The 27,533-nt window shown below is 50.9% G+C and overlaps 1 long non-coding RNA gene across 6 annotated transcripts; it reads right to left on the bottom strand.

Annotated features, from left to right (window-relative positions):
* Positions 1-773: 773 nt before the first annotated feature.
* LOC309621429 lies at positions 774-22,068 on the bottom strand. Of its 6 annotated transcripts, XR_014240010.1 has the most exons (6): positions 22,053-22,068; positions 21,557-21,688; positions 20,490-20,711; positions 5,615-6,453; positions 4,657-4,873; positions 774-4,153 (listed from the first exon to the last, which is right to left on the bottom strand). It is a non-coding gene; the product is annotated as an uncharacterized lncRNA (long non-coding RNA). The 6 variants fall into 6 exon arrangements; XR_014240011.1 differs by lacking the exon at positions 22,053-22,068 and having other exon boundaries at positions 21,519-21,915; XR_014240012.1 differs by lacking the exon at positions 22,053-22,068 and having other exon boundaries at positions 21,557-21,915.
* Positions 22,069-27,533: the final 5,465 nt, after the last annotated feature.

The raw sequence follows: 27,533 nt of genomic DNA, 5'->3' as shown, positions 1-27,533 counted from the left end.
TGGCAGGCACTAAGATGAGGAAGAGATGCTCAGAAGGCCATGGCATGGTGATGGAGGAGTCCAGTCTGGCTGCGGCACCTTCACGACCTTAGGAAAACTGTCGGCAAGCTTTCATTAGAGTAGGTTCAGGCCACAACGTGCATATTCATCTTTCATCTGTTTAAACAAGGCACTAAATAGTAGGTGTCACTGGTCACTTCCTATTGAACAAAGCCTACAAGATTTTAGGTAAGCATCAAGACACTGATGTTGGGTCAGGCGAAGATTTCTTAGCTATGACACCAAAAAGTATATTGATAAAAGAAAAAAATAAGCTGGGCTTCATTCAGATAAAAAATAATGCATTTCAAAAGACACCATTAAAAAAGTAAAGACGTGCCATGAACTAGGAAAAAATATTTGAAAATCATATATCCAGTAAAGGACTTGTATCCAATAATAACAAGCGTTGGCAAGGATACGGAGAAACTGAAATCCTCATGCATTGCTGGTGGAATTGTCAAATTCGAAACTGCTACTTTGAAACACTGATTCATCATATGACCCAGGTAATTACCCCTAGGTAACCACCCAAGTGAAATTAAAACTACATGCACACATCAGCCAGAGCGGCGAAAACGTGGAAACAAACCAAATGTCCATTAATTGGTGGATGGATAAATAAAATGTAGTATATCCATACTATAGAATATTCTTTGGCAATATGATACATGCTACTGCATAACCTCAAAAACATTACGCTAGATAAAAGAAGCTAGACACAAGAGACCACATACGGTATGAGCCCATTTATATGAAATGTCTACAAAAGGCAAATCTATAGAGGTAAGAAGTAAATTATCGGTTGAATGGGTCTGGGGGTGGGAATGAGAGTGATTCCAAATAGGCACAAGGTTTCTTTTGGAGGGTGATGGAAATGTTCAAAAATTAGATTACATGATAGGTGCATACAACTCTATAAATTCACAGATTTTACTAAAAACCACTGAATTGCATATACTTCAAAAGAGTCAATTGTATGGCATGTGAATTATACATCAGTACAACTGTTTAAAAAATAAAGAAATTTAAAAGAGAAGTCAGGGACAGCCCTGACCCCAAACCTCACTATGAAATGTTAACATATTTACACAGAAATCTGCCACTTCTCCTGATGTCGCCCTTCCAGAAACTTGACTCTTAGGATGAGAAAGAACACGAACGAAGAGTAAGAGACCTCCAAACAGGGTCTAAGATAGCCGTGGCTCATTTATGCACTTTAGACTACAGGAGAAAATGGAAGTCCTCCCCTCGCCCCTACCCAGCCTGAGATGAAAACTTAATGACTCATAGGTACAAATGCAGGGCACCTAATTTGCAGCTCGATTATCTGGTTTTCCTCAGCAGCTACATTAACTAAGTGACAGTTAATACTGAGGATGGGATCAGAAGCAAACTATCAAAGCACAGGCCTCTGGGTCTGGTCAGCCCCTTACAACTTCACACCACTGAGGGCAGGGCAGCAACGGTACCCTGGTGGCCAAAAATGGTTATGACATCTGTTATCTGAGGCTGGAAAGAGAATCAGTTTCTCAAAATGAGGTCATCAAAATGGCCATGGGTATGCACCCATTTATGATACAGGTTCTCTTGCCTCACTCAAACCAACTGAATCAGAACCTCCAACAATGATACCTAAGAATCTGCATTTTTAACAAGCCCCCTCGATGATTCTTATGTTTTAAATTTTATTGTGCACAAGAGCCCTTTACTTAGAGAATATTAGAGATGGAAGGAACCTTGATGATCATCTAACCCAAAGTTCACATACTGTAGATGAAAACACTGGGGACCAACGATGTAACATGATTTTCAAAGATCAAATCGTTCTTTAAACTCTTTAAAAACAAAAACAAAACTATGTCTCTAGTCCTAAAAATTGTCAAGAATACTACTGACAAAAGAGAATATAAAATGTACCTTGGAAATATTTTCTTCAAAGATTGATGAAGATAACATGCTTCATCATTTAAAGGGATATGTTTCTGCTCTCAGGAAAATTAATCCAGAGCACCTCATTACCTGAAGCTGCCAACTAAATGAGTCATCGTAACAGTTAAATTATTTTTTCCTTGTTGGTTGGTATGTTCAGTTTAATTATTGCCTTTTTTCCCCAAACCTACCTCCCTTGAGAAAATGCATAGGTTACTTGACCCAAAACACCAACATTCTTACAGATCACAAGCATTAAGTCATCATTTCCTCTGAAGCCACATCTCCAGGGCTGCAAGTCATATTTTTCTATTAATGCAGCCTGAATTCTCCTGTGCGTGGGTCCTAAATCATGAGCTAGCAAGAGGGAGGAGATATGGGGATATATGTATATGTATAGCTGATTCACTTTGTTATAAAGCAGAAACTAACACCATTGTAAAGCAATTATACTCCAATAAAGATGTTAAAAAAAAAAAAAGATTACATTCTATTGGAGGAAAACAGTCAATAAACAAATATACAAATGAATTAAAAAAAAAAAAAAGTGGGTCTGTTTCCAGGGGCCTATTTAGCCAGTGGGTTCATCCCCCGAAACCTCAGGCTCCCTTTCATTATTCCTGCTTGATCCTGCCTTTTGATAATTTCCAGTCAAGCACTGTTGTCTTATTTTCTGCTTTAGACAAGCTTAAGGGAGAGTTTCTTAAGTCACTTGACCAAAATATATTTTGGAGCATGGAAAGAACATAGTTTCTTTGTTTTTGGGGGGGTTTTGTTTTCACAAAAGGATTACTTGGATTCAAAATCTTGTTCACTGACTTGTTAATCGTGATGTAGTGACCTGACAAATTTCTCAGCCTGTTAGAGGCTTTAATTTCTTTTTCACAAAATGTAAAGAATAACACCTACCTTGCAAGGTTTTTTGCAAAGATTCTAAAAAACGCGTAGTACGTAAAATAGATAATATATGTAACACGAACAGTGTCGATTGTATATATATATAATTGTCAATGAAAAAATGTTGCCTGCCATATCAGTAAACAAAGGATGTTGCAGCCATCAAGCCATCACATTATAGCCGCCCCAAGAGTGAACCCTGAGGAAACTCAGGATGGAAACAGGATGCCCACCATCTAGCAGTCAACTGCCACAGCCTCCCCTGATGGTGCACCCCGAGGGAACTCAGGATGAGAAAGCACAGGATACTGGCCCACATAGCTGAGGTGCATATCAAAGGAAGGATTTCAGTGAGCCCAGACTTTTGCATCTTCCCATACACAGAAAAACACTAAAAAGTCATTAACTCGAGATGTCTGGTTTTCTTTAATTAACAGGAATCTTTCCATGTTCCGATTACCTGGTCTTTGTTGCAAAAACTCCTATAGTTGATGGCTCCTCCCTCTCCTTTTTGGATCAGTCCCTCAGAGAGAGCTGAGAGGCTGTGTCCCAGGCTTAAGTCCTCAGTTTTGCCCACCCAATAAAACATATTTCTCAACTTTGAGGTTGTGCATTTTTTTCAGTCAACATCATATATATGTTAAATATACATATATAGAATATATATACACAAATATACATATATATTAGTGTAGGGGGTAAAAACATGGACTTTTCCTTGTTATTTAACCACTCTGAACCTCAGTTTCCATTTCAGCAAAATAGACATATTAACAGGTCCTAAATCACAGTGTTGTCAGAAGGGCTAAACACACATAAAGCATGTACCCGCTGTCTGGCAAACAGTAGGAGCTCAACAAATGTTGTCCAATGGCAAGGCAGCCCTCAAGAGACCAGCGGTCAGTACGTGGTGGGTATTATGATTATTGTTCATTTCTTTCAGGGGCAATCTGGAAGCGCAGAGGCAGAGGTTTGGAGGAATTTTAGGGGGTCCACACAATACACCCAGGTGGGAACAACACAGATCCCCTGAGTGGGGTTCAGGGAGCACCTCAGCAGCCCTGGCCCTTCCTGCTCTCTCAGTTGGGAGGGTCTCAATGCTGGACTTTGTATTTTCAAAAGATGGCCCGGGCCTTCTTCAGAGAAGAGGAGGTGACAGACAGCAGGATGATGGCTGATGAAGGTGTGGGATGATGAGCGGAGAGTCAGCTTGTACCAGAAACATCAACACTCAACCAATGCCTGGCTCTACTTCCTCACCTGTTGATTGATGACTAGGCTTTATCTAGTTTCAGGACGAGAGTAAAACACAAGGATTCGAAATAGAGTCACAGGTGTAGAAAACAAACTTATGGTTACCAGGGAGGGAAAGTGGGGAGGGGAGAGGGATAAATTGGGAGATTGGGATTGACATATACACAACACTACCTATAAACTAGATGACTAATCAGGACCTACTGTATAGCACAGGGAACTCTACTCAGTACTCTGTAATGACCTGTATGGGAAAAGAGTCTAAAAAAGAGTGGATTATATGTATATGTATAACTGCTTCACTTTGCTGTACACCCGGAACTAACACAACATTGTAAATCAACTATACTCCAATAAAAATTTAAAAAAACACACGCAAGGATTCTCCAAAGATCTTATGTTTGGACCTGATTCCTAGATCTTCTTCTGGGAATTGGGGGTGGGAGGAGAGAGAGTAAAGGAAACAGTGGGGTGGGGCGGGGGGACGTGCATAGGGACGTCCCACTGTCCTTCATGGTGGAAGCACTGAAGCACCACAAAAGGAGTTCCATCGATCCTGGAGAAATCCCCTCACGTCCCCTCCAGGAAAACTTCAAAACTCAGGACTGTCGATTCAGCGCACCTGAAAAAAACAGAGCAGATGGACGTCAGGACCCCGTTGGGATCCTGCAGCTCCATGGCTGCGGCCCCAGCAGTTTTGAGGGCAAACAGCTTACTCCAGAGTATTGATCCAGCCACAGCAAGGTGCAATCTGCTTAAAAAAAAAAAAAAAGAAAAAAAAAGTCTGTTTGAGAAATAGACCCACAGACACAGAAAACAAAATTTCGGTTACCGAAGGGGAAAGGGTGAGGGGAGGGATAAATTAGGAGTGTGGGATTAACAGAGACACACAGATATATGATATATGTAAAATAGATGAACAACAGGGTCCTACTGTAGAGCACAGTATTACTGTGCTCAATATTACTCAATATCTTGCAATAAACGATAATGAAAAAGAATCTGGAAAAGAATATATATATATGTATGTATGTATACGTATGTATGTGTGTATGCATAACTGAATCACTTTGCTGTACACCGGAAACCACCAACAATGTAAATCAACCATTCTTCAGTTTAAAAAAATAATTTAAAAATAATTTTAAAGTCTGTGTATGTACAGCAACCCTACCCCGTCAAGCCGGGAAGACGAACAGCAGTTAAGCGTAGACAGAGGCAACCCACCACATTGTCCCCAGCACGCAACTCCAGACATGGTCAGAAGCCTTTTACTGCCTGAGAGTTTTAGCACATGAGGGGGAAGCTTTTCAACTCAATTAGCATTCAATGGTCCTGATGCTCAATCACAGGGATCAGCTGGGAAGTTACTAAAGCCATTACCAAGGGCTGGAGTCGCCAGCTGAGTTTGAAATGTCAGTGCCTTTCCCCTGACACCACCTCCCCTCTTCCCACTGTCCCTCCCAATCAGAGGTCCTGATAATTTGGTAACCTTTCACAACAGCAGGGAGTCATCCTTCAGTCTTGGGATCAGGGACTTTGAAATACCCAAGGAGTCAATTACAGCTTGGCTCTGTCCCTGGGAAAAGAAAGCAGCATCCGAGAGGTGGAAGGAATTGGGGTCCTGGGCAACGCGGGCACGTGAGTTCCGAGGCGCCTTCTCCCAGATGCTGCCTGCATCCCACCAAAGCTTCCGAGGAGACCACAGCCTGTAGGGGTAGAAAGAAGAGCCTGGGAAGACCCAGCTCAAGGTTGCTCTAAGCAAAAGAGAATATGAATGGAGAATTGTCTCGAATTAGAGGAGGATTGCAGGAATGTAACCCTTTGTATTCTAAAGACCTGACAGTGAATTGGTAGGTAGGTAGGACCTTGGCTAGTTGTTAATCAATACCCATTGGCCCTTTCTCTTTGCTGCATCCAGATGCCCTTCGACAGCCCCCTTGCCTCTGGGTGGGGCCCTGGGACGAGCCCTGACCAGTGGACCATGCGCAGAAGTGGCTCTGTCCTCTCTGGGCAGAAGAGGCCAAGAGCGTGCGTGCCTTCTCCAAGCTCCCTTCTTCCAGCGCCGGGGCTCCGAGGACCTGAGGAAGGTGACGCCACAATGTTGAAGGACCCTGAGTCCCTCACATCTGCAAAGAACAGAGTCTCCCACTCCAACCCTAGCCAGTAAATCGAGCAAGAAAGAAGACTTGAACCTGTATGGATGAAGAATGTCGCCTGCCCTATCAGTCAACAGAGTGTTGCAGCCATCAAGCCATCATCAGCCATGGCAGCCATCCCCGATGGTGCACCCGGAGGGGATTCAGGATGGAGAAAAGCAGGATGCTGGCTCTAGATAGTTCAAATGCACATCAAAGGAAGGATTCCAATGAGCCCAGACTCCTGCCTCTTCCCGTACATAGAAAAATGCTAAATTCATTGACTTGAGATGTCTGGTTTTTCTTTAATTAACAGTAATCTTTTGATGTTCCGACTACCTGGTTGTTTTGGGGTTTAACGTTTTGTTTTGTTTTGTTTTTGCAAAACTCCTATATGTCCTGGTTCCTCCCTTCCCTCTTCAGTGCAATCTCTCAGAGCGATCTGACACTGCCTCCCGGGCTTAAGTCCTCAGCAAGTCCACCAAAAAAAAGATGATTCTCAACTTTTAGTTGTGCATTTTTTTCAGTCAACACCTGCTAAGCCACTGAGATTTTAGGTTGTTTGTTAGTACAGCTACCATCAGTTATCCTGACTGACAAAATGACATAATCAGAATTACAAACAAAAATATCCATCATATATATATATTTATAAACAACAAAATAACTGAATTAACTGTCCAAAAAAGGGAGCTGGTTAAATAAAGGATGGTACACGATACAGCCGTTAAGACACGTCTTTAAAATGATGCTAATGACATAGGGATACGATAAAAAGTGAACTTATTGTTTTTTATACTGCAGAGTAGTAACCAAAAAGTAATTGTGAAATAATTTAAGTACTTTGCTTAGAGTCTTTGAAGGGGATTTATGGATCACAGATTTTTTTTTTTAAATTCTCCCTTTCCCGTCTTACCACAGCACTTGCTCCCACACTTCCTTCTTCAACTATTCGTGCACAAAATCCCCGCCACTAGCCTACTTACCTCTAGCCTCCCCTTCCTTTTCTCCCCCAATACTGTACCCCCAAAACTAAAGGACAGTCCACCATGCAGAAAAGGAAGAATAGGTGGAAGGAGGGTAAGACTGCTAACAGTCATACATCAACAATGCTCACCCAGAACCTCTGGCAAAAGGAACTTCATTTTTCTACATCTTTCCAGAATCAGAATCTTGCTCACCTCTGGCCCAGGCTCAAAGGGAGCTCTTGTCGTCAGAGAAAAATTAAGGAGTTCTCCACTGCCTGTGAAAGTAACTGACGATGCTTTCTGATACATTGCAGGCACGGAGAGAGAGCATGTTTAGCTTAGTCAAGGCCTCTTTTATGACATGGAAAGAAAAGAGGTCAAAGTTACATTAAAATGAAGAATCAAAGAGTTCTTTGATTTTTGAAAGAAATCATTAATTGCATGACTTTTGATCAGACTGCATGTCTTATCAAATCTGGAGCTCATACTTGCACGTGGATGAATAATACAAGAGTCCCCACAAGATCCCTCTCCTCTGCAGCCCCATGTTTTTCTCCCTTTGGCTGGTGACAGTGGTTTTGTTCCTCTACGTGAGTTGGATGGGTTGGGAATGTGTCACTTTGAAAAGAAGATGCCCTAACACCTGTCCATAAAAAAGGCAGAGTTCTGGTTACCTCAGCCCTCCCATCCATTCTGGGCACCCACTCAGGGCTCCAAAATGATCTTGTTGGCTGGGCCTTCACAGTAGATAGGTGTGAATTAAATGACGAAGCTCTCGGCTGCGTCAGACAGAGGGGGCAAATCATAGTGTCTGATAGGACAGGTATTTTGCCTGTTTTTAAATTTCTACACAATGGGGGATCCTTTTCTAGGCTGACCCATCTGGAAGTTGCTTTCCCCGCCCCCCTCACCAGGTATCAAATTCAGCCTCAACAGAACATGGGCCCTCAGAGATGCCACAAACATAGAGACCCCAGAATGAGAAAAAGGAGAGCGCTGTAAACCTGGATCTCAAGGAGGACAGAAACAGGCATTTTGCAGACAGCATGAAAGGAAAGCACAGAAAATGACTCCACTTAAAACAGAATTTTGAAAAAAAAAAACAAAAAAACAAAAAACAGAATTTTGAGCTACAACAGCTCCGGGGACTTGAATTCTCTCCAGTTAGTAAATACATAGTTTGCACCATCTTACCACAGAATAATCTGAGATAAGATGAGAGACAGGGTACTAAAGATCGACAAAACCTAGATTTTGAGTGAGGAGGACTCTGAAATGGGCAAGAATAGAGACATCTGCACTCAATACAAAAAGCTGAGAGTTTTGTCCACCCTTGTGAGGAAGGTATTAAGAACCTCAGTAAAGGGGCTTCCCTGGTGGCGCAGTGGTTGAGAATCTGCCTGCCAATGCAGGGGACACGGGTTCGAGCCCTGGTCTGGGAAGATCCCACATGCCGCGGAGCAACTGGGCCCGTGAGCCACAACTACTGAGCCTGAGCGTCTGGAGCCTCTGCTCCGCAACAAGAGAGGCCGCGATAGTGAGAGGCCCGCGCACCGCGATGAAGAGTGGCCCCCACTCGCCGCAACTGGAGAAAGCCCTCACACAGAAACGAAGACCCAACACAGCCAAAAATAAACATAATAAATAAATAATAAAAATTTTTTACAAAACACCAAAAACATAAAATCTGGAAAAAATTTGAACACCTATATACGCCCTGCAGACTTTACATTTAGTATTTTGAAGAAAAAAAAAAAACAAAGAACCTCAGTAAAAATGACTTAGAGTCTTCAATTACTCCTTTTCTTAGTAAAAGTGGAGGGAGATAAACAACCTTAGTAATCGTTACGGATAATATCCGGACTATGGGTGTGTCACTGGCAATCTCAGAAAGTGGGTCTCTCTTGCCCTCCTGGGGCCCCTGGGGCTGTGCCAGCCCACCGGCACGCCCCACGTGGGGTGTCTGCTAGACTAGGGCATGGGTGGGGAGGCCCAGGTGTGAGGGGCCAGGTAGAGTACCTCTGCCTCCCCCCGATCTCCTCCACAAAACTGCCCCTCCTCCTGAAGCCTGACCCCCAAGTCACACGTTCCTTATCATGACCTCACTGGGTAGTGATGACCTCACCGGCCTTCTAACAGTTTCCATGGCCGCGTAACTGCCAACGTGCTGCCCTCAGAGAAACTTCCCTGACAGTTCTCCACCAGATACCGATCTCTTTGGTTGTCTGAGTGAGAATGTGTGACTGGATCGTCTATATTAACTCAGACCTGTGCTCTGTTCCATGGGTGGGCAGTGCGGCAGGTACACCGAGACCGCCCGGAGGCATGGTGTACACACAATCTCACCTGGCTGCCTCATGTTCCTGTGGGGTTTGCCCACTACGTATACCTGAGCGCGTTCCCAGCTGTAAGTAATACCAGTGACCTGGGACACCTTCAGGGACCCACAGTGCTCACTGCTGAGGACAAGTGAAAGGTCATCCCTGGACAAGTGTGCAGGATGGTCCTGATCTTTATAAATGTAGCTTCCCCTTTGGGCTACAGGATGCTTCCATTCAGACCCTTTCCTGATTGGCCTCTTAGCAAAAGACAAGTGCATTTTTGTTGGCAAATGGTAAATGGAGCAGTTTGAGGAAGAGGGCCACTCCTGAAACACACCTTCAAACCCAGGCACCTCTGTGCTGTCATGGAGACATCTATATCGGTGCCCTCAGACACATCCCATCCTGAGCTGCTGAGTACTAGGGGAGAGGGTGGTGCCATATTGATGGGAAGACTGGAAGCACCAAGAGGGATGTTGAAGTGCTAATGAGACTGGGGGGCTGAGGAGATGGTGTCCCAGGAGGCTGGGTTGATGTGAGCCTAGACTTGGTACCCAGAACGCGGTTCTCAGTCTCCTGATCACTCTGCCTCAGTACTTGGCCTTGTTCTAATCTACATAAAAGTATCAGAGGGCTAGAGTTCAGTGTGGTGGAAACAGGCAGTATAAATGGGGCCCAAGAGGGGTTGCCAAGGTGGGAGGGGTTCTTCACCAATTTACATTAGATTATTTTTTTCCAAAACCTGAAAGACATTTCCATTAAAGCCTCAGAAGTGACAGACTGCAAGAAATGTTTTCTCTGTTGTGGAAGGGAGAGATGGAGAGGCTCATGATTGCAATGACTTTCGGGTTCTACTGTTTTCCCTGGAAACGGTGAAGAGACTTGCTCATGTGCTGCAGCCGTAGGCTCTAGGAATTGCTTTTGCAGCCAGTGTCCCTTCTCTAGGGACTCATAGAGGTGATGGGCCAAGGCTGTGTTTTGGATGTCAAGTCGATTAAAGGTCTTCAGCCAGAAACTGGGAGAGACATGAGAGAGGGAAATTCTGGCAGGAGACTGTGTACAGCAGAAGTGACTGATCAGTTCTGATTTTCTTTGCAGCAGCAGTGGCTCCCGTTTCTCCTCCTACCCCTGGTCAGTACCATGTCCCCTACCGAGGGTGTGGAGAAACGCAGTTGGGCTGGCATGGGGAGACATACTGCCTGGTTGGTGGCTACCGGGCCTACGGGGATGTTCCTTTGGCCACGCCAGCAACGGTGGAAGCAGAGAAGCCAGTCCCCAGACGTGCTCCCAAGAGAAAGCGCGCTCTGGAAGAGTCAGACGAAGACCTGGGTTGCCCCAGACCCAAAATCCGGCGATTGGAGCATTCAAGCAGCTTCGGACTAGAAGGTGCTTTGATTCTCAAGCAGGGTGGCCCAACCTCTGGGCACATCCCCTCTGCAACAGCCCCAGTAAACCAATGTCCCATCCTTACTTTCTCAAGGTCGGCAACAGCGAGTCCCCTCCTAAAGAAGGTTCTCTCGCATTGCCACTCTCTCAAAGGCTGCCCCCAGTGTGGTTCCCTCCTGTGGGCCTGATCAGCCTAAGGGCAGAGTTGTCTCTTTCCTTCTCTGAGTCGGACCAAATCGTCTTAGTAACACCTCTTCACAGTGGTGACCATGTGTTTCACGGGGGCTGCTGCTGAGCCTTTATCTCATCCTTTCACGGTGGAGAGAGGGAGAATTATAATGATTTTTACTTCTAGGGGAGAGGGTGGTGCCATATTGATGGGAAGACCGGAAGAACCAAGAGGGCTGTCGAAGTGCTAATGAGACTGGAGGGCTGAGGAGATGGTGTCCCAGGAGGCTGGGTTGATGTGAGCCTAGACTTGGTACCCAGAACGCGGTTCTCAGTCTCCTGATCACTCTGCCTCAGTATTCGGCCTTGTTCTAATCTACATAAAAGTATCAGAGGGCTAGAGTTCAGTGTGGTGGAAACAGGCAGTATAAATGGGGCCCAAGAGGGGTTGCCAAGGTGGGAGGGGTTCTTCACCAATTTATATTAGATTATTTTTTTCCAAAACTTGAAAGACATTTCCATTAAAGCCTCAGAAGTGACAGACTGCAAGAAATGTTTTCTCTGTTGTGGAAGGGAGAGATGGAGAGGCTCATGGTTGCAATGACTTTCGGGTTCTACTGTTTACCCTGGAAACGGTGAAGAGACTTCCTCATGTGCTGCAGCCATAGGCTCTAGGAATTGCTTTTGCAGCCAGTGTCCCTTCTCTAGGGACTCATAGAGGTGATGGGCCAAGGCTGTGTTTTGGATGTCAAGTCGATTAAAGGTCTTCAGCCAGAAACTGGGAGAGACATGAGAGAGGGAAATTCTGGCAGGAGACTGTGTACAGCAGAAGTGACTGATCAGTTCTGATTTTCTTTGCAGCAGCAGTTCCTTTGGCCACGCCAGCAAAGGTGGAAGCAGAGAAGCCAGTCCCTAGACATGCTCCCAAGAGAAAGCGCGCTCCGGAAGAGTCAGACGAAGACCTGGGTTGCCCCAGACCCAAAATCCGGCGATTGGAGCATGGTGCCAGGAGGTAGACCCCACAGCATCTTGCTGGCTGAGGCACTCTGAAGAGAGGGCAATGGTTTAACTGCCTAAGGCAGCGAATGCCTCTTCCTGCAGTGACCCACCCCGTCCCCCCACTGCCCACTGCCACAGATCACAACCTGCGTCGTTCTGTTTGAGCCTTCCTCAGCCAGGAGCCTCCTGCCACACTAAATGGCCAAAAGCAAGGAGCCTCAGAAACTGAGGTTTGAAATGACAGTCTGCCCTGAACATCCCAGGGCTGAAGCTGGCCTGGAAGAAAACGTGACGTTCCTCTGCTCAATCCTCAGGGGCCCCTTTGTCAGCTGAAGACAGAAAAGTCTGCACTCTGCGAGCCGAGAAGAATGCAGGAGCAGAGACAGGGTGCAGAGAAGCCTTAGCAGGCTACCACATGGGCTCCTGCTCTGAGCCAGTGTCAGCGGCCACCACCACAAACCAGGGGGGAGCTGGGTTTTTTGAAACTGAAAGCAGCAATCTGTGGCTTCCCAAAGAGCCTCCTGCCTGGGGTCTCAGGAGGCAGGATAGAGAGACCCAGGAAGACCTGCTCCCTGAAGCAAGAACAGGATGGAGAGTCAAGCAGCACGCACCCTGCCCCGAGGTTCACATGCTCCTTTATTCCCAGCCCTTTCTGTCCCCAGGGGGGTCCCTTACTGCTCAATGTTTTTCTGTAACAGACTTCTAGGGTCGCCAGTGCTCACACTTAGGTCACTACCCCTGTGCTAGGCACTCCTGCTACCCAGGAAAGGTTCCAAAGGCGGAACAGCTCCGGGGGTGCCAGGGATCAGAGCAAAAACTGGAGAGGCTGGGGATGAAGGAGTTTGGGCACAGTCCCTAAAGCATCTCAGTGGTTGAGCTTCTGTGAGAAGGCACATCCCCTGTGTGTGTGTGTGTGTGTGTGTGTGTGTGTGTGTGTGTGTGTGTGTGTGTGTGTATTGGAGGGAGGGGGTCCCCAGAGGAGGCAGCTAGGGGGAGGGCCTGAGGCTGGAAATGGGGAGTGGCGTGCGGCCTCTGAGCAAGCACAGGCACTTAGCCCTTGAGGTTTCTGGGAAAGCTAGAGTCACAAGGGCCTCGAGATAAGGCAAGTGTAGCAGCAGAACCCAGGTGCCAGGTCTTTTCTCAGAACCTATACTTCTTCACGAGGCCAGGCCTTCCATGCTGAGGTAGGAGGGATCCTGGCCAGAAGGTCGGCCAGCAGCCCTGGGAGGAAGGTTGCTGCGATGGGGGCTCTGCTGCCATGGAAATGACTTCATTTCCTTCCACTCAAATAGCCTACTGACTGGGTTCCTGCTCTGCTGAGGAAAAGGGTCGTTGACTCTCCCCAGAAGGTGTTCAGTTCACCTCCCAAAAGTCCCTCTCTTCAGGCCCTGGGGAGGTGTAGCAGCTCCTGAGGGCGCTCTTTCCTGAGGCTGGCTGCCAGAAGTGTGTGTGTGGGGGGGGTTCCTGAGAGTTCCCGGGTGCTGGTTGAAGTCCCCAGAGAATGGTCATGCAGGTTGGGGAGTCAAGTAGGTGGAGAGAGAAGGTCGGGGGCAGAGGGCCCCTTCCTGAATCCAGAGCTCACAAGGTTCCCCCCCCATTTCCAGAAACTCTCTCTTCCCCCACACCAGCCCACATGGCCCCGTACCGGGAAACCGGGAGCCCAGAGCACCTGTGGCCGCAGAGACACTGGCACGCAGCCCTCGGAGTGGGCGGGGCCGGCTGCAGGCAGATGGGGACGCGGTGTGCTCCCGGGAGGCCTCGGGCTGAAGGTGGCCCTCTGAGAGAAGCGGCCCAGCTTGGCCAGGAAGGTTAGAGGCGGGGGAGAGCAGCCTAGGGCGCCCCCTCGGAGCAGTGGGAGTGGGAAGAGGCGCAGGGGCGGAGGGAAGCCGCGACGGGAGGCGAGTGGGCTCTCAGCAGAGGCCAGCTTAGCCCGCGGGAGCTGCCTCGGAGCAGGGGGCGGGAGGGCAGTGCCGCCCCGGGGCTGCCGGGCTTCGCGGATCGCGGCTCTCGCACACGGCTCGCAGGGCCCTGTGACTCTGTATCCCCTCCCTCACCCCGCCCCCCTCGCGAGGCCGCGCCGCTGGGTGGCCTGTGTGGACGGGCACAACCCCATCGCCCGCCCCTCCCACACCCGCCTCTGCCCACCCGCCTGGCCCTGCGCAGCTTGCGGCCCGGGGGCCTCGAAGGTCCCCGCGCACTCAGCCAGCGGCCTCTGCTGTGTCTGCTGCTGCTGCTGCTGCTGCGTCTGCTGCTGCGGCCGGGAACCCGCGTCCAGACCACGCCGGGCACCTCCAGCACCCCGAGTCCGCGGGAGCGCACGCGGGCCCTGAGGCGGGACTTCCCGCTTGTGGACGGGGGGCTGCAGTGTGTGCGGGCTGGTGGGGGCCGGTGGGGGCCTAGCCTGGCCCTGGGCAGGGGAGGAGGTCCGGAGCATGCAGAGCTAGTGGGGAGGCTCCCTCACACCACCCCTGGATGTCCTCTCCATCATCTATGGATGCCCTTCCCCTTCTCTGTCATCCCCTCCCTGGTGGGAACCCCTCAGCCCAGGCCTCAGCTGCTCCTAGTATAGTCTGTGTGACAGTGTGAGGTGGGGGACCCCCCGGCTGGCCCAGGCCAGGCAATGTGTCCTGCCTGATCCCAAGACCTAAGGAGCCCACCCATTTGCCTTGACCTCCCTCCAGCCACAACGACATGCCCCTGGGTCCTGAGGCAGTTTTACCACAATGGGCTCCAGGATGTTAATCTGTGCAATTTCAGCCATGGCCAGACCAGCTTGGACAGGCTGAAAGACGGTCTCGTGGGTGCCCAGGTACCAAAGGGACACACAAGGTGCCACCATGGCTGCTGGGGAATGTGGGGCAGTTTGGGGGCCTCAGAGACCACAGGTGAGTCACACTGGAACTAAGTTACCATAGTGGCCTAGAAAGTGCCATGCCATGGATGCTGGGGGCTACAGGGGTCACAGTGAGCCAACCTGACGGGCATCCGAGTACCACAGAAAAAGCAACGCATTCCATGTGACTTCTGGGCACAGTGAGTGCTGTGCCAGCTGAGGAGGCTATGAGAAGCCCAAGGAGTTCCAAAGCCCAAACCGAGCCCTGGCCTTCCCTCAGTTCTGGTCAGCCTACGCCCCATGCCAGACCCACGAACGGGATGCTGTGTGCCTCACCCCGGATCAAACTGACCTCATCCGCCTCATGTGTGCCTCCTATTCTGAGCTGGAGCTTGTGACCTCACTTAAAGGTAGACGGGGGACTTCCCTGGTAGTCCAGACGTTAAGACTCTACGCTTCCACTGCAGGGGGCTCGGGTTTGATCCCCGGTGGGGGAACTAAGAGCCCTCATGCTGCGCGGCACGACCAAAAAAAAAAAAAAAAAAAAGGTAAACAGACTGGTGGTGGTAGGTGCTAGGGACTTCAGTAAGCTACCCCTGCCTCTGAAAATGATCATCTGACCTACCTGCCCCCAGCTCTCAACAATACCCGGAAGTTGGCTTGCCTCATTGGTGTGGAGGGCGGCCACTCACTGGACAGTAGCCTCTCCATCTTGCGTACCTTCTATGCGCTGGGTGTGCGCTACGTGACACTCACCCACACCTGCAACACGCCCTGGTGAGCGCAGTGCAGATGGTAAGGGCCCAGTGAGGCAGGGATCTGCCCAAGATCACGCTGGGGCCCAAAGCAAGTTTACCCCTGGGATCCGCCCTGAACCTGGGGTGGGGAGGGGAATGGAGGTTCGCAGAACAAGACTGAATCCCCAGAAGGGCCCTCCTACTGCCAGGCACAGCCCAGTTTGGGTCCCTCCTCTTGCACCAGGGAGTTGCAGGTGTAGACGGTTCGACAGAACCTCTTTCTAGGCTCTTGTAGCCAAGTCATGGCCACCAGTCAGACTGCCTCCTGGCCATCCTGCAGGGCACAGAGCTCAGCAAAGGGGATCCACCCCTTCTACAGCAATGTCAGTCGGCTGACCGGCTTGGGCGAGGTAAGGACCCGGGTTCCATACCCTGCCCCACATGAATGTACAGCCCCGCCTGTTCCCTCCAGATAAATGCACACAAGGTAAATGCAGCCCTGATGCCCTCTCCCCATCCTGTCCCTGCAGAAGGTGGTGGCAGAAATGAACCGCCTGGGCATGATGGTGGACTTGTCCCATGTCTCGATGCTGTGGCACGGCGAGCCCTAGAAGTGTCACAGGCACCTGTCATCTTCTCCCACTCAGCTGCCCGGGGTGTGTGCAAGAACACTCGGAATGATCCTGATGATATCCTGCAGCTTCTGGTGAGAGACTGCCCTGGCCCTCAAACCTAAAGCAAGAGGTTCAAACCGGGAGCCCTTGAACCCGAGCCTCTTCTCCCTCAATTTCCTCAAACCCCAGGTTAAGTATCTTCTGCCCCCAAAACCCACGGTCCACAGCCCCTGAACTCTTGAGCCCTAGGTGGGGGTCTAGGTGGTAAGATACTCCACCACACCCGGAAACCCAGGGCCAAGACACCACCCAGACCAGGGCTGCGGCTCCTCCATTCACACAAACCCAGAGAGGAGACGACTCTGACCTCAACACCTTCCTCACAGGGGCCGAGAGAGTGAACAGGCAGCTGGCTGTGCTGGGGGCCAAGCTGACTGTCCACCGGTCCGCCCCTGCAGAAGAAGAACGGTGGCATCGCGATGGTGCCCTTGTCCGTGCGGGTGCTGCAGTGCAACCCGTTAGCCAACGTGCCTACTGTGGCAGGTGAGCCTCACCCTGGGCTCTCTGAAAACTCTGATTTGGAGCTGAAGCTGGGTCCAAACTTGGGGAGGACTTCAGAAGAGCCCCAGTGGCTTGACCCTCCTGTTGGCAATAGGTACAGCTCCCAAAAACCCAGTAACGGACGGTACACAGCACCTTGGTGCCATGTGGAACTGGAGCCACGGAATCAAAACTGCGGTACTGATGGGTAGCAGGGAGGCTGTCAGACACAGAGCCCGGGTGCTGCCCATCTGTGCCTCTGCAGGGGCTCCTAAAGCGCACTGCCCCTACCTCTGGCCAAGGGACTGGACAGCTCCTTAGGTCTCTGGGGTCTTCATCAGTTGTACTCTTGTTCCTCTCTCATCCTCCACACCCGGGGAAAGGAGCCCCCACAGGTTCTCAAGGAGACTGGGAGGCAGGGTGAATCGTGGGTGGGAAATGGCCCAAACAGGGGGCTCTGGGGTCCACTCCAAATCTGAAGTCCAGTCTAGAGCCAGCTGGGATCACTTCAGATCAAACCTCAGGGCCCTCGAGTTGGTACTCTCGGTGCCAGGCCACGAAGGAACTGGACTGTTTGGCCTACAGGCTGCAAAAAGGGGAATCAACAGAGGCCAGTCATCACCCCCACCCCTGCCCTGGAAGCCCCACACTGCTGACTTCCCATTCTTCAGATCACTTCGACCACATCAGGGCAGTCACTGGACGCAAGTTCATCGGGATTGGCGGAGATTATGACGGGGCTGGCCGGTGAGTGCTTCCCCATGGCTTGTCTCGGGCTGGCTGGGCAGCAGTGGGGCTTTCACAGCCACCGTGCCCACCACACTGTGGTCCTCATGGCCTTGACCATAGCCTCAGGTGTGCTGGCCCAACTGGTATCTCCCCTCTCCCAGGGTCTGCTTCCTGGGCTCTCCTGTCTGCTTGGCCCTACTCTAGGTCATCATATTTGTCTAAAACACCACACAGAGCTCATCTGCCCAGCATCTGCGCCCATCCAGTGCCAGCAGACCCACGGCCTCTGAGCAGACTCTTCGCAAGGTCTGGGCTGGGCTGACCATCGTCTCTGCCTGCAGCTGGGTCTGTGCATGCAGGGGGGTCAACCCAGTTCTTAAAAAGCTTTTCTTCTCTTTATAAATGGAGGCAAAAATTGCATTCAGTGAAAGGCATAGATCTTAACAGTACAATTCAATGAGTTTTGACGAATAGTCGAGGCGCTCTTGGGGCCTTCCTTTGAAGGATGAAGAGCAGGAGTGAATCATTTACTCTCTCCAAGTCTCCATTTTCCATATCTGACCAGGGCTGGGGTTCAGTGGACCCTGGACACATAGGGCTCTGGTTCTGACTCAGGACCAGGGAACAGGTCTGAGGCCCAATAGCTGGCTGGCTGGCGGCCACACAGGTTCCCACAGGGGCTGGAGGACGTGTCCATATACCCGGTACTGATAGAGGAGTTGCTGAGGCGTGGCTGGAGTGACGAAGAGCTCTGGGGTGTGCTTCGAGGAAACGTGCGGCGGGTCTTCAGACAGGTGGAACAGGTATGCTGGGCTGGGCAAAAGAGTAGCTCTGAGCAGGTGGTCTGAGCAGGTGTACGTGGGGGTGCTGTGAGAGGTGCTGCCCGCTGACTGCCGCCTCCAGGTACGGGAGGAGAACGAGGGACAGAGTCCCTTGGAGGATGACTTCCCAGATGAGCAGCTGGGCAGCTCTTGCCGCTCCGTCCTCCCACGTCTGCATCAGAGAGAGGATCTGGCTCCAGACCAGAAACTAACCAGAGCTGCGGTTCGTGGGAATCCCATTTTGTCACCTAAGTGGTCATTCTCAAAATCTTGCCCCCACATGGGCCCAGGCCTCACAGTTTTTGCTGCCTTCCCAGTCCTCATTGTTTGGCTCTGGTGATCCAGTTAATCCTGCCAGATGTCACTTTGGCAGCCACAGATACCCCACAAAGTTTCCTTGCATGCGAGCACAAACATTTCCTATGTATTATTCTCTTCTGATAATTCTTTCAATGTATCCCTTCTGGCTTTGTGCAAAGCGATTCTTTGTTTTGTACACGGGGACCACATCTGGGAAAACATCGCCGCACCCTCATAAGTGACAGGGGGAGACCCGAACTGGCCAAGCCATGACAGGAGCTCGCCGCTGCTGAGCTCTACAGATCCCGCCCCTTCCACACAGTTCGCCAATTCCGCGGCGAGCTCATCTTTCTTGATGTTCTTCCCTTAGGAGACGTGTACAATGCAGCAGGATTCTCAACCCGTTCCCCGTGGTCACTTGTGCTAGATGGAGCTTTGCAGTGTTCTGTGCCGGCCGTGGGCCGCTGGTGGAACACTGTGTGACAACTGCCTGCACAGGACTTCAGGGTTCATGAAAAAATGTCTGTCTTCCCAGCCTGACGCTGCTGAAAACCACGCTTTCCAGAGAAGGAGAGAGATCCAGCTGGTCCACACCTGCATACACATTTGTTGACATGTGCAGAGGACAGCAGGCTCTAGCAGGACCCACATCAGCCTAAATTCAAGAACTCCGGTGCCAGCCCTTGACAGCAGCTGAAGGGGGGTTTACAAGAGATGCAACCTCGAACCATACCCTAGGCTGAATCAGAGGTGCTGTTGGAAGAAATAGGCCGTTGTGTCACTTTCCCGAAGAGTTTGGCCACGAGAAAAGTCCCCCAGAGCCCAGCACTGTGGGAGAGGCCTCACCCACAGAGCAGGGCAAGTGTCCCAGGCAGGGTGCCCCGCGCCCGGCACCCCGCCAACGCAGCAGGAAGGTGCCCCCCCTACGCCCCAGACAACGGGAGCTCTCCCTTCCTCAATAATTGAGCTTCTCATCCAAAAGAGGTTCTCTTCCCACCCAAACATTAGAGCTTCTAAATATTTCAGGATCCCTGGGTTGTAGAGGGTCACTCGCCGTGCCCTTTGGATAAATGAAGCCAACGTCAGCTGCTTCTGGGCTGGCCTTGAACAAAACCATCAAGATGGAAAATCTCTGCTCCTGCCCTTCCTCCCGTCACCCCCCGTCAAGCCTTTCCTGCTGCATGCAATGACCCGGCTCTTTTGTGAGCAGGTGAAGAACACCCACGGTGCGTGCAGTTCTGTGGTCCCTGCAGAGATGAGGTGGGTGCGGGGGACCCTCAACCCTGCTGGCCTCTGCTGCCATCCCCAGGGCCCTTGATGTGGGCTTCAGCACAGCACAGCCAGCCTCAGGAGGCCTGTGGGACCACTGGGGCCCCGGTGGCGATCCCCTGGATGTTCCTGGGAACGCTCCCACGACTCCAAGGCCAGTCCTGCCAGCACCCAACTCCACCAAGCTGGCACTCCTTACCTTTTCCGGATTCCGTTCGCAGCTCCCTCCTCATACGCATTCTCAAAGCTTCCAAGAGGGGTGACCCCACTTCTCTGCTACAACTCCACCCTGAAGGCAGCCCCCGCCTGACAGCACCGCCCGCCCCCCCCCCCCCCCGGCAGGGCAGCCCTGAGTAGCTGCCCCTCCACGTGCACTGTCCGTTCCCAGGTCCCACGCCAGCCCGCCGAGGGGTGGAGCCTCCAGGAGAGCCGCTGTCCGCTCGCACTGCCCCAGCATCACCACCGCCACTTGCCGCCACTCTGCACTTGCCTCCTGTGTGCTTCCCCACCCCGGTCCCCTGCGTGGGTCCCCCGCTGCGCGTACACAAGCCTGTGCAGAGACAGAGCACAGCCACCAAGTCTGAGCCTCGCCGCTGACGTCTGTGCTTGGAGAGGCTGGAGGAAGCTGCTCCCCAGTCGGCTTCACCGCAGGGTCCTGGTACCCAGTCTGCCTCCAGCAGGGAGGTGATGGGACCCCACGGAAGGATGCCCAGAAGCTCTCCCGGCCCGCGGGGTCTGGGGCTGTTCAGCTCTCTAATGCTGGGTCCTTCGGAGATAAAGTCTTCAGTCACCTGCCTGGGCACCCCATCCCCTCTGAAGATACAAACTCAACCTCCTCCAGGGTCTTGGCCTGGAGGGAGGAGCCGCCCAGGGTCAAAGCCCATCCCTCTCTCTTCCCACCTCTAGACCTGTGGGAAGGGCTCAGGCTAAACTCCCGGTGCCTCTTCTCTCAAACCCTCAAATGATAAGAGAAGAGGTATGTCTGTCCACCTTGCAGGGTCCTTACTCCGCCTGCCAGTAGGCGACATGGTCCTGGAGGTGCTTCTTAAACTGCCAGTCTCACTGTCTTAGCCTCAGAGTTACACACGCCCAGGAAGGACCCCGGGTACACGGCGTCCCGTTACTCCCAACTCTACTCCTGAGCGTCAGGGTTAGCTGACAGCAGGCGACAACCCATTTCAGGGATTTCTCATTTCCAAGGGCTCTTGAATGCAGAAAGAGCCCTAAGAGTCAAAGGAATTTGGCTCCAGTGGTGAAGTTACAAGTCATCTGGCAAACACTTACAGCTGGAGGGCCAACTAAGCACCCCCTTAAATCTCACCACACAGACTCTGCTGATCCGGGCTGGCCGGTGTGGTTCTCCTAAGGTTGCTTGTGCTATCGATCATCTTGCTGTACCTCCCAGTTAAAGATACAGCCTTAGGAAGATGGCTGGACCCAGACCATCAGGCAATCATATTTACCCATTGACCTACCCTCTTCCTCCCTCCTTCCTCCCTCGCTTTGGAAGCTTTAGCGAAACATATTTCACTTCCCACTTTACAATGAAATCAGTAGCCTCTAAATAATGCACCTTGCATGGATAGGAGGGCAGGCAGTCTGCACACACACCTGTGCTGGTCGCTCTGCCCAGTGAAAGGGAGGAGCAGAGTATTCCCCAAGGGGCTTTCTCGGAGCTTCGGAGGCTGAAATTTGAGGGTTGACGGGGTGTACACGTCAGGAAGTGAAAGAGAGAGACTCCAGCTGCGGGAGAGGAGGGGAGAGACTCTCAGTGGTCTTCCTAGGTAGTGAGCTGTCGGAGCGAGTGGCATTCCTCCCCATCTCGCCCATGAAACTGTAAACACAGCACATGTCTCTGTGTCCTTTTCCTAACAATGGATTATTTTTTAAAATCTTTTAACTCTGTGTGTTGTTGTACAGGAGGGTCACTGAGGGATATATTTGAGGCTAGGACCCCTAACTCCATGAATAGCAAAGTTAACATCTGATGCAGCCAGGACGTTGCAAAGCCTCTTGGGACCCCAGGCACCCAGGATCGCTGTGCACGGAAGAGCCAGCTGCCCATTCGCTGCTCATCCCCCTGCAGGCTCCCCTGTCACTTGCTTACCTGGCCTCCTGTCTGGTATGTTCCCTGTTGCAGCTCACGGTGCTTGACTAACTGAGCCCGAAGCATTCAGAGCCTCTTCTGCTGGGTGCTCAGAGCACTGATCCCAAGAGCTGCACCACCAAAACAGGATTCTAAGGGTCGACAAAATGGGAAATCTCGCAGTTTATCCTCTTTCTAAGGACCCACTGTACTTTTTATTAGTAAAGCCTCTTAGATAACCTTTAAGAAAGACACCTGGGTTTTTTTCCAAACTCACTCAACTTTTCCCATAATGAAATTTTTATTAATATCCCGCAGACTTGTGCTTCACAAAAGCACTCAGGAAGTCTTTTCCAGAAGCGTATAGGTCGTGTCTGCAACAGTAGTTCTCGTGCAAATGCAGCAGTGAACTTTGCGTGACTGTTTCAAGGATGTTTAATGAAAGCCAAGAGCATGATTCCTAAAATGCAATTCAGTGAAGATAATTATACAAGGAAATAAACTAATATGGTTCAAGTCATTGGCCTTCTGGTAGACCAGTGAGAGGCATCTGCCTCAGACTGCCTACAGGGGTGGATGGGGCGGGGGACCTTGGATGGTCACTCCTAAAGGGCACTCCTCTCCCAGACTTTGTAAGTACTAAACAGCCCACAATTCGAGGTTAGACTCTCAGAGGGAAATCAAAAGCACTGTTATCTTGCTTTAATAATTGAGGATAGGATCTATATGCTTTGGAGAGGAGAAAAGCAAATGGCAGAGATGCCATCCAAGTAGGAAACTTGGTGAGCTAATCAGTATTCTCCCCTGAATGGAAGTCTCTATCCTCCTCCAGGACTGAGGCAGGGACGGACTTGCCTGAGGTCATATAGTGAGTTGGTAAGAGGAGAAAGTCACATCCAGTTCCCAGACTCTGTTCAGTGATTACTCACCCTACCAACAACCCAAAGACCACAGCTCTTCTTGAATATCTTGAACTGAGTTGTGGGCTTGTAAGGTGCCCAGAAGTTTTGTATGGTTTTGTTTTATTTCTAGTAAGTAGCTGGAAGTCTGAGACCACGGTTGATGCACAACCAGAGGAAAGGGAAGGAAAAGAGGAAAAAGTACATGAAGTGCGTCCTCCTGAACTCTTGCTATTTTGGTTTCAAACTTCACTTCTCCGTACTCTAACCATGAAAATACCGATGGTCATGGTGATGGCAGTGGCTGTGATTTACTGAGCACCCACTCTGTACTCTGTCCCGTCTTAAGCAGGCTCTCTTGATTCTCATGCTGGTTCTGTCTCATTTTTCTGACTTTTAAACCTTGGAATGTCCCACCCACTCCTCTTCTCCATCCTCACTCACTCCCTTGATGATCTCATGCAGCCCCAAGATTGTTAATGAACTACGCACTGATGATCGTATCCCAGCCCCGGCCTCTCCCGGGGCCCCAGATGCTCACACGCCTCTGTCTACCCATCACCTCCACTTGGGTATCCAACAGACTACTGCTGCTTAATGCGCCTGAAGCCAAATTCTTGGTTCCTGCACCCCACAACCAAAGGGTTCTCCTTTCACCCAGTTCTCCGTTTCAATATGTGACAACTCCAGTTTACCCATCGTTCAGGACAAAATCTTTTTTTTTATTGCAAAAGTGTTGTTTCTTTTTTCTTAAATTTTTATTGGAGTAGAGTTGATTTACAATGTTGTGTTAGTTGCAGGCTTACAGCAAAGTGAATCAGTTATACAGATACGTATATCTGCTCTTTCTTAGACTCTTTTCCCGTACAGGCCATTATAGAGTATTGAGTAGAGTTCCCTGTGCTATACAGTAGGTCCTTATTAGTTACCTATTTTATACACAGTAGTGTGTACGTGTCAATCCCAATCTCAGGACAAAATCTCGAGGTGTCTCTTTGTGTCTCACTATTCACCCAACCCACCCCTCATACTAGCTCATCCTACAGGTTCTACCTACAGAATATTCCAGATTCTGACGGTCACTTATCACCACGACCACTGCTGAAATCCAAGCTCTCTTCCTCTCTCACCTGGAGATGCAGTCACCTCCGACCTGGTCTTTTGGCTTCTCCACTTACAGTGTTGTTGTTTTCTTTATTGGAGTATAATTGCTTTACAATGTTGTGTTAATTTCTGCTGTACAATGAAGTGAATCAGCTATAGGTATATATATATCCCCTCCCTCTTGGACCTCCCTCCTCCCCCCCATCCCACCCTTCTAGGTGGTCACAGAGCACCGAGCTTACAGTCTTAAAAGCTACTTTCCACTGAACAACCAGAGTGGTCTTTCTAAAATATACATCAGGTCATTTCTCTGCTCAAGGCCACCAGTTGTTTCCCATCTCACTTAGAGTAACCCTGCCAGGCTGTATGATCCAACCAGCCCCTGCGTGCGTGCACACACACACACACACACCCTCTCTGCCCTCTTCTCCTTGACCCCCACTTTCCCACCCCTCCAGCCACACAGAGCTTCTTCATGCTCCTTGAATTTGCCAAGCACTCTCCCACTCCAGCACCTTTGAACTAGCTCTTTGCCGTACCTGGACATCTATATGGCACCTCATTTTCTTCCAGGTTCTGTTGAAGTATCATCTTATCAAAGATGCCTTCCTTGACTGTCCTTTAAGAAAAGTCATCCCCACATGCATACACTGTCTCCCCTACCCCTCAGCCCGGCTTTATTTTTCTTCTAAGTATCATAACCACCTGACACAGATGTCATTGCCGTTTTCCATCTTCCCATGTTAGACTATTAACATCCGAAGAGGAGAGACTGTTCTGTTTACTGCTTGATTTCCAGCACCTAGAATACGCCAGAGTATGGATTTATATGTTTATATTATTTGTTAAATCAATGAGTGCAGGTACCGTGATCCAATTTTACAGATGAAGAAACAGAGACTCTTAGAAGCTGATTACCTGCCAAAGACCAGTAAGCGGTAAGTTCAACCAGTAAGTTCATCAGACACTGGAGTCTTTGCCTTGGTGTCCAGTCCCCTGTGGTGCCACCACGTCCATCACATTCACAACAATAAGGCATCTCCTTCTCCCGACCTCTCTTCTGCTGCTTCCGGGAAACAAACTGCTCTCGGGAGGTGTGGTGGGGAAATGCACAAACCAGCAACAGGCAGAGAGAAGTACAGGGTGTGTGCGGTTTTATTGGTGCCACACACCCGGCCTCTTCTGTCTCTTGTAATCGAGTTGCTGAAATGTGTACGGCTGGCCCAGATTCCAGGGCACCTACTCCAGAGGAAAAGCGGGGCTTGCAAAGGAGGCTGGAGATGCCCACAGCCACTTTGCTGAGCCTCATCACACGCGCTGCTCAGGCTTCTGGATTAATCATGAGATGTGGAAAAGAGCAGGAAATCTACCTCCGTAACTGCAGCTCAGCTGGGTTCCTTAGGACATTTCCCAGCAAGCAGAGTGATCCCCGCTTTGCCAGTACTGCAGGCCCATCATTAAGCCCAAGATCCGCCATCCCCTCCTGGGAACAGAGTGCCTGACTCGCCCTCCCACCAAGACCTGCCGGGGGAGCCAGTGGACGCCCCTGACCCAGAGCTGCCAACAGATGCCGCCGCCCACCTGGCTGCCACAGGATGGGGCCGGGAGGGACAGGGCAGCTGGCCCCAGTCCGGCTTCCCGCTCCCCCTCCCCCGCCCCTCCCCCCCAGCGCTGACTCCCCCCAGCTCTCGTCAAACAGAACCAGCTCTGCTACTTACCAAGTGTAGCACCTTGGGCACGTTATTTAATCCAAGCCTCGGTTTCTGCGTGTAAAGTGGGATCAAGATCACGCTGACCTCCTAGGGCGGCTGTGAGACTGACCGAGACGAGGTCTACATGGCAGCCAGCACAGTGCTTGACCCGTAATGGAGCCGGGTAGGTGGCAGCTGTCATCAACACAGACTCAGAGGGCTGGCAGGGGTATCAGAAACCTTTCAGCCAGTGGGAGGCACTGCCAACTACACCCCTGGTAGGCAGGGAGAGCTGGACCAGTTGCCAGCCAGCCCATCCCTCAGTCTCTGGGGCAACTGCAGGGGTTCCTACCAGCCCCTCCCTCCTTCCTGCATCTGATTCCGATGCCATCAGCAGTCAGTGAGCCCAGAGGGACTCTCCAAAGCTCCCCTGGCTTTCCGGTTTCTAATTTCTACCATGATAACCTACTGTGGGTCCAGAGAAAGGCAAACTCTTGGCCACCTGAGGGACAGGGAGGCAAGATACCCAGTCTCGCTGTGGCTGATGGTAGACAGCACGATGGCAACTCAGGTTTCTAAGCCTCCAAAGACAGTGGGGCCAGGCATGTGCCTACCAGCTTGGGTGAGTCTATTGCTACATCTTGGGGAACTGTGTTAGCCGCCTGGCATCCTGTTGGTGACATGACCTGGCTCACAGTGAGAGTGTTAACACACAGAAATCAGCAGACGTTGCCAGTCAAGGTGCCTCCCTTACCCCAACCCCCAAGAGCTGGTGAACGTTTATCAGCCCACCACCCAGCAAGACTGTTCTCGCTCCCCACCCCTGCCTTGGTTGCTTGTAACTATTCCCCTCCCACTACACGCCCATCTCAAGTGTTCCTGAAATAAACCGCCAGAGACAGGTGATGAGAAGCCACTGGGGATGCGGGCAGGGGGGCTGACCCCCTGAGCCAGCATTAAGGCTCCGCCTCCCTCCTTTCACTGTCTGTGCTCCTTCTCGGAAGAAAGTTCACCAGCAGGTATTTGGATGCAAAGACTCATCACCAAGATCTTTGCACCAGTGCTCCGAGGTGCATGTGGAGCAAAGAGGCAACCAGGAAAATGACTCAGAGCCCCGGAACTCTGACCTCTAGGGGACCACCTAGGGTCACAGAGACTTGTGGACTCCGCCCAGACCCCATGGAGAGCCTTGTGAGGAAGAGCTTGTGGGGCTGGTGGAAAAGGAGGGCTATCCAGTGTCAGCCAGCATCAGCGAGCTCAGCAGAGACCTCAGCTTCTCTGGGGTCACATCTGCATCGCCCCTTGAGGAAGCTGAAAGGAATCCAGGGCAGCAGCCTTGAGGCTGAGGGAGACGGAGCATCTCTGCCCCCATGCCCTTCACCAAATGGACACTGGCCGTTCTGTCCCATCAGGAGCATCGCTGAGCAGCAGCAGCTTCTCCAAGGACCCGGGGGCCCCGGATACTGGGAGTGGCACCGCGGGACCCCCGATGGGCATCCCCCTCCCTCCCCCTCTCTCCCCCACGGAACCCCTTCCCTCCGCAGCAGTAGGTTTCTCCCTGAACTTTACCCTTAAGGGAATCTGGTGCATTCTCTCCTACAACATTTATGACCCACATCAATTTTTCATTCATCCCATCACTCAGCTTCTCAGGCGAGTTTGGAAACTTTCCCTCTGAGTTCTCCTTCTGCTGAGGGTGAGATGGGGACCGGAGTAAAGCCCCAGGGACCTGCTGCACCATCCGCCCCGCCATCCTCCTGCCCAGAGAGCCAGTGTCTGCCACGTTAACTGTCAGCCCCTCCGCCCCT

The sequence above is a fragment of the Balaenoptera borealis genome, assembly GCF_965194805.1.
Source record: "Balaenoptera borealis genome assembly, contig: HAP1_SCAFFOLD_712, whole genome shotgun sequence".
Taxonomy (NCBI): Eukaryota; Metazoa; Chordata; class Mammalia; order Artiodactyla; family Balaenopteridae; genus Balaenoptera; species Balaenoptera borealis.
This window is presented reverse-complemented; position numbering and strand designations above follow the sequence as displayed.